The 7,869-nt window shown below is 39.7% G+C and overlaps 1 pseudogene; it reads left to right on the top strand.

Annotated features, from left to right (window-relative positions):
• Positions 1–547: 547 nt before the first annotated feature.
• LOC149136445 (uncharacterized) lies at positions 548–2,123 on the top strand (annotated as a pseudogene).
• The last annotated feature ends 5,746 nt before the right edge of the window (positions 2,124–7,869 follow it).

Genomic DNA, 7,869 nt, shown 5'->3' with positions numbered 1-7,869 from the left:
GAGTCTCTATTCAGAGACGTTTCGGCGTTTTATCGCGGGAGAGACAGAAACCGCGCCTCGCTGGCAAAGATAGATTGTTTAGAAATAGAGAGAAGTTACAAGGCGAACAAGAGAAAGAAAGATAGATAGATAGATAGATAGATAGATAGATAGATAGATAGATAGATAGATAGATAGAGAGAGAGCAGGGGAGAGAAAGAGAGAGATAAGTGAGAAGACTATAAAGTCTCAACTAGTTTGGATAGACTGAAAAAGAAAAGAACAAGCAGAAATCAATGAAAGGTAGGAAGAAGGAGTGAGAGACGAGGAGCTAAGCGACGGAAAGAAAATAGGAAATTAAAAAGGAGACTAAATGGCTTAAGAATGGCGGCAACTTATTTTTTCTGATCGTTGTTTTGGTTGATGTATGATTTATTTATTTATTTATTTTTGCTATTTCAATGTACTTTTTAATGTGTTTAATGTTATTGTGTTTGCTGTGTTTGCTGTGTTTTTTTATTATTTTTTTTATTTAAATGATTGTTTGATTTGGGCAGTTGTGGCGACTATGACGTGTCTTCCTGATAATGAAGTGGGTGGAGAGAAACTGTCCTATAACGGGCCGATAGCGAACAGTAAAACAGATTTGGTTATCTTTTTTCTGTCTCACTGGATTCTTACATTACGTTTGACTATGAAGTTGTATAAAAAACATATGAACGGTTTTATAAGCAGCTGGGTGTCTGTGTCTGTTTAGGGACGGGGCCAACCAGCTTTTAAGGATCTATAATAAATACTGCTTTTTATTGTTGGTTGCTATTGGTTACCCTTGCAGTGTGGGAATGTGTATATGTGTATATGCATGTTTATGCATTAAAAGGAGAAAAAAACAGAAAGCAGAGACAGAGAGACAGACAAAATTACACTTATATAATCTCCAAATGTTTACTTTTTTTATAAACAAAAACAAACTTGGATCTAGTCGGTTTGGCTGCCAGCATCAATTCTGTTCGAATTGATTTCATATTAAGTGTAATAATACACTTTTATTGGCTAATGAATGACGTGAAAATCATTTTCGCTATAAATCAATAAAAAGTTATTAGTAATTAAAGTTTGAAAATTTTGGCAATTTTAGCCAGTCGTAAGCCACAGACACATTCATGCCTGTTTCCATAGTAACAGACAGAACATGAGATTTCTTTTGTCTGCGAGGAAGTGCGTGTCTGTTTCCATAGTACAAGCGGAACCGAGAACTTTTTTATCTGCGAGAAAGCACGTGCGACAAATATATTGAAACCACTTTGATTAGGGCAGCAAGTTCCTGTAACCTCGCTCCTATGATGAAGAGACTGAAAACAGAAGAGAATATTGTGTACCTTCAAGAAAAGGGTGTTATATGCAAAGAAAACTATGTAAAAACAAGAGGCATGTAATGTGTACAAAAAAGCGTGGTGGGAGAATGTACTGGCGGTGCTTGCGCCAAGAATGCATGGAGTCTGTGTCGGTGAAGAAAAGCACATGGTTTGAAGGTGACACCCTTCCTTTTAGGTCTGCAGTGCTCTTCCTTTACTTATAGGTTAAGAAATTGACTTCAGCCCGGTTTTGTATTGAAGAACTGGGGATGAACCGCAACTTTGTTAGAGAAATATGTGCGGAGGACTTGCTCCGTCATCCAATTCAAGTTGGTGGTCCTAGGAAGATTGTTGAAATTGACGAAACAGTCTTCTCAAGACGTAAGTACAATCGAAGAAGGGTCCCACCTGAGCAGTGGGGTTTCGGAGAAGTGTGTCGCGAGACCAGACAGGTTTTCTGCATGCGGTACCATGTCGGAATCGTGACACACTAGAAGAATGTATACGTCACTCGATTCTTCCAGGAACCACAATTTTCAGCGATTAGTGGAAGGCGTACTCTCACATTCCTGAAATTGATGGTAACAATTTTGAGCATAGAACGGTGAACCACAGCGTTGAGTTTGTTAAGCCGAAAGATGGTACCCACACTCAACAAGTGGAGAGTACGTGGGCCTCCGCGAAGCGAGGTAATAAACGACGCTGTGGCTCTCGCCGTTCTATGGTAGATTCATATCTGAATTTATCTGGTGTAGGAGATACGAAAATTGTGATTTGTTTGAAAAGTGATTGTGAAATGTGCTAAAAATAACAGCTAAATAACGTTTTTTGGATAAATCTTTTAAACTAACATAAACATTTGTTTGTATGAAAGAGAATTATCGGAGTACTTTCATATAATTCTTCCAAATCTTTCTGTTAATACTGTATTGAAACTATTTGTGGGGAAACATTGTAATGTTTTTATCGCATGTAACGTGTTGTTTATCGCATTTGCATTAAATGCATATTGAATGCTTCGAGCTACAAAACATGTGTTGTTTACAAATATTAATTGACAACATGTGCTATTTTCAGGATGTTGATGACAAAATGTGCAGTCACGCACAAAGTGACAGCTTTCAAGACCTGTTTCCCGTCTGGTTGAAAATGATCAAACTTTAAACCTCCATAACTTTTTTAAACCATTTTTTTCTGGAAAAAGTGAAATAACTCCAGCAATTCAGCTTGGAAAAGTATATTATTGTGTCAAATTTTAAAATTTTCGATAAATTTTCTGAGATGCTAGCAACCAAACCAATTAGATCTAAAAACTTAAATATTTGACACTGAATAATTTTATCTTGCAAATATATCATTACATGATCGCTTGACTTGCTCAAAATAGCAACCAAATCTCCCTTAACTCACTGCATAAGTCCTTAAATTGATGGAAAGGTCATAGCTGGAATGTCTTTGATTATAGGTCTATTCGTTCTAGGCCGAGCTGATCCTCAACAACAACAACAACAACAGCAGCAATATTAACATATTCTTAAATTATTTCAGTAGCACGTGTTTTAGAGACAGCACTGAATTCGTTTTTGTATTTAATTTCTTATTGTTTGACTAGTGCGTTCAAAACCTGAGTGTCGTTACACCGACTCTATACATTATACATTGGATCAAGCATCGACTCTGCTGAATAAAAAATGTATATTTTCTCTTATTTCCAGACTTATCGTACACTTCTTCTGCCGTATTATATGCGAAAATCTTTTTATTAATGTTACATAACAAAATATCTTATCTACTCTTTGAGCATGGAGTTTCACGTACTTTCTATAGGAATGGCTGAATGAATGGGGTTTAAGGTAGCCATCTCGCTCATCGATGATCAGCTATCTTCCTTATTCCTTTGTGAACAATATTCACATTGAATTGGAATGCACTTCTAGCATCTCGTGACTTCTCTCAATTTCTTAGATATCATTGTTTCCCAAATCATGCAATATCTCTCGAACTTCATCCTTTGCAAGCCAAGCACCTCCCATTTCAATCTCCAATTTCCATCTTTCCATTCCATTTATTCATCAATTTTCGTCGCCCATTATTCCTGTGGGGAGGAGGAGTCGTGGAGGTTGAGTCCTCAGCATATCCTCCATATGGTCCTATCAGAAGCAATCGTCTTTGCAATTCCCGGATGTATTCCCAAGCGTAAACAAATGAGACCATGGATATTGTCCAGCCAACTCGCTTGTTGTCTATTCTCCGTTGACTCAGTTAAAAGATCTTATCTTGCATCATTTTTTGTGACATTCCAGTCATATGTCCATGACAGAGGAACTTAGATCACTCAATGCAGAGAAGTAACAGCTCGGTCGGAAGCGACTACCCAATACTCGAGCTACGCACCTTGTCGAGTAACGTTACCCCAGAATTCCTTCAGATGAATCCTATTTCAGCCGCTTGTATTTGTGATCGTATTCTTTTGATCATTCCCCGACATTCATGAGCATAGGTGAGGATAGGCACGAAAACCGAATTGAAGATAACAAGTTTGGTATCCTGGGTATCAGAATAGGGATTTTATAGGGTAATAGCTGTTCTCTGCCCGACAGCCCTGACATTGGTACTTAGTAAAATGAACCTGGGGTACCAACTAAAGGGAAAATCTCAAGCAATCAGCCACCTCCTGTTCACGGATGATTTGAGACTGTATGGCAAGGATGAGGCACAAGTGAGTTCTTTGGTGAACACAGTCCAATGTTTTAGTACTGATATTAGAATGGAATTTGGACTCAAGACGTGTGGTATAATGTACCTGAAAAGAGGTAAGGTACTTTCCCTAGAAGGGATAGCATTACTTAATAGAGAAATGATTAAACAAATTGAAAAAGAAGGCTATAAATACATTGGCATACTAGAGTTCAACGAAATCATGGAGAAGGAAAGGAAAGAACAACTGAGGATGGAATATTTCCGAAGACTAAGATTGGTGTTGCGCTCAGAATTGACAGGATGGAATGAAATCCCAGCAATTAATACATGGACGATTGCATCACTTCGGTATCGAGCTTGAATCATAAAATGGCAAAATAAAGAACTGATAAACATGGAGACGAAGACCAGAAAAATATTGACAGTGCACAGAGCCTTCTACCCAAAGAGTGACACCGATAGGCTGTACTTGTCCAGAAGAAAGGGTGGGAGATGTCTGATCAGTTGCCAGGATTATATCGAAACAGAAGAAAACAGCTTAGAGTGGTATGTAAAAAATACCGTGGAATCATTGTTGAAACATGTGAAGTCCGGCGTCATCAAAACTGATAATTGTGTAATGAAAGACAAACTTAAAGAGGAAAAGAACACAAAAAAAGAAAGAAACAGCATGGAATGAGAAAAAATGTACAGTCAGTTTGCAAGAGATATGAACGCCAAGACAGATACAAAAGACCGGTGGCTGTGGATGAGGAGGAGTGACTTGAAGATAGAGACAAAATTATTTATATGCACAGCACAAGAATGAGCATTAAGGACTAACTGTGTGAAGCGCAGATTAGACAACACTACCGACAGCGACAAATGCAGAATGTGTGGTGAGAGGGGTGAAACGGCATGGCACAATCGGTAGCTAATGCCCGAAATTGGCACAACGCGACTACGAAAGACAAAATAACAATGTGGCAAGAATGCTTTATTTGAGAGCTCTGTGGAAATCACGGCCTACAAAGAGCAAAGACGTAGTATGAGAAACCCCCAGAAAGTGTCACCGAAAATGAAAATTGCAAAATCTTGTGGGATGGAATGATTCAGTGCGATCACCTGACCAGACATCGGAAACCGGACATTACTGTGGGGAATAAAAAGAAAGAACACGCATGATAATCGGCATAGCACGCCCCGGTGACAACAGGATCAAAGAGAAACAAGAAGAAAATCTGATGATTTAAAGTGGGAAATACGAAGATTGTGGTCAATAAGGAGAGTAAACGTGATACCAAAAGTAACTGGTGCAATTGAAAGTATCAGCACTCAACTACCAACAAGGCTCAAAAAGATTGGTACAAATGTAAAGGTAGAACACCTACAAACATCAGCATTGCTTGGAACTGCAAGAATTCTTGGCAGGGTTCTTGAAGCATGACCAGTAAACAAGTGTCGCCTTAGTCTGATGACTATGGACAACTGACACTTTCCATCATACCCAGTAAAATAAGCTGTGTGTTCTCATCAAATAACAACAATAACAACAACAACAACAACAACAATAATAATAATAATAATAATAATAATAATAATAATAATAATCCTTTCTACTAAAGGCACGAGGCCTGAAATTTGGTGGAGGGGACCACGGTGTTTCACTGGTCTCGTGTTCTTCGCGTGGTGGTGGTGGTGATTACGACTACGACGACAGTTAATTTATGTAACAAGTGTGGATATGTAAGTGTTATTACTTTATTAGTGGCCCCGATTTGGACGGCTATATAAACTACCATCCAAATCAGGGCCATAAGCCAAATTTCCTCTCCAATCCCAAATACAGGCTGATCAATCTCTCTAAAGGTGAGATAGGTATCATTATAAACGTATTCTCGATACTATCAACTCCGATATCAGAAGAGCTACAGAGTTGACTCAATGGAACTCCAACGCAGCCGTAATCGACTGGTTCCGCAGTATCGAGAATAAATTAGCCCGTAGATTCACCCAGTTCAACATTGTCGACTTCTACTCTTCTGAAGGCCCAAACTTTTGCTAAGCAATACACCAGCATTTGTGATCTTGATATCAGAAGTATCATGACTGCCAGAAAGTCAGTTTTGGTCCACGACGATTCCTTCTGGATGAAGAAAAAAGGCAGTCCATTGTTCGATGATCTTTGATGGGGTTGAAATCGCCGACCTCGTTGGTTTATACATGTTGGATACCCTCAAAAGACGTACCCACTCACATAGGTCGGCCCTCTATAGGCACGACGGTCTAGCTATCTGAAGCCATATGAGCGTCATGCCATGGACAAGTCCAGGGAGAAAATATTTAAGGAGTTCGGGCTGTCCATAACAGTTACCATCAACCTGACAACGGTCGATTTCTTGGACGTAACCTTAGACGTGAACACGGGCAAGTATTACCCGTACAGGAAGCCTAACGAGGGTACAGTATACATCCACAAGAGCTCAAACGATCCCCCCGCTGTAATTAGAAACTATCTAATCTCTCGACCAATAGAGAGATCTTTAACAGGGACACCTCCACTACAACGATGTTTTGGCTAGGGGCGGGTTTACTGAGAAGCTCACGTATGTGGATAACCCATAAACACTTCCTCACCCCCGAAAGGATTAAGAAAAGGAAGATTATATGGTATAAAAACCCCTTTCAACCTAGTAGTTTCCACCAAAGCTGCTAGGGGCTTCTTGTCGTTAAGAAAAACTTCCCCAGAAGCCACAAGTATTATAAATACTTCAATCCGCATAATGTCAAAGACAACATCTCAGACGTAAAAATGCACCCGCTCCAACCCCAACCTGCAACTTCCAAAACCCCACCATGTGCCCACTAGAGGATCCTGCCTTTCAAGGGCCGTAGTATACAGAGCCACCTTTACACCATCCAATGGCATTACGTAGCACTATACGGGTATGACAGCTAATAACTTTAAGGGATATGCACTCGTTCAGATCCAAGGACAGAGAGAACTCTACTTTCCTGTCTCGTTTTCTCTGGAGATTCCTGACCTCCGAGACGAAACACCCAGCGCCCACAACTGCCAACTCTGCCTCCGCGAAAAACTGCGTATCCTCTGACAACCCGCAGTATCCATCAACAAAAAATACGATTTATCTTATTGCAGTCACCAGAGGTATGCCTTTCTGGCAAATTTCAAGCCTCTGACTGCCGACAACCCGGATATACCATCTTAGTACCAGATGCTACTCTACACCACCTGCACCAAGGTCACCGTCACCAACCAACCCCATGAGCAGGACTACCAATTACCAATACCCAACGCTTACCAATCCCCAACGCTAACCAATCCCCAACGCTTACCAGTCTTCAACACTTACCAATTCCCAACGCTTACCAATCCCCTATGCTTGTTATACTTATGCATGCGCGCGCACTACTATGCATGTCTATCTATCTATCTATCTATCTATCTATCTATCTATCTATCTATCTATCTACCTATCTATCTATGTGTGAGTGTATGTGTGTGTGTATGAACAGAGAGAGCGATAGAAATGAGAGCGGTAATACGTGAAATTTTCCTCCTATTTTCGGTCTCTTTTTATTATTTGTCTCTCTTTTTAACTCTTTCTTTGTGTATTGCTCGCATAGTGGAACAGAGACAGAGACTGATATACAACATCACGAGAGATGAAGAAGCAACGGTAGTAATAATGAGGGTGGTTTGAATACTGAAGTAAAGGGGATCGATGTCATACAGTAGAGCAGCGTTATTTTGTGTTAAGTCAACGCATAATTTATCTCATTACTAAAAACGTACAATGCTGGAAACGATTACAGATTTTATGCACAACAAATT

Source organism: Octopus bimaculoides, chromosome 3, assembly GCF_046866305.1.
Source record: "Octopus bimaculoides isolate indiv1 chromosome 3, ASM4686630v1, whole genome shotgun sequence".
In the NCBI taxonomy this organism is placed as follows: domain Eukaryota; kingdom Metazoa; phylum Mollusca; class Cephalopoda; order Octopoda; family Octopodidae; genus Octopus; species Octopus bimaculoides.
The sequence above is the reverse complement of the archived record's forward strand: the minus strand, read 5'-3'. Positions and strand labels throughout refer to the sequence as shown.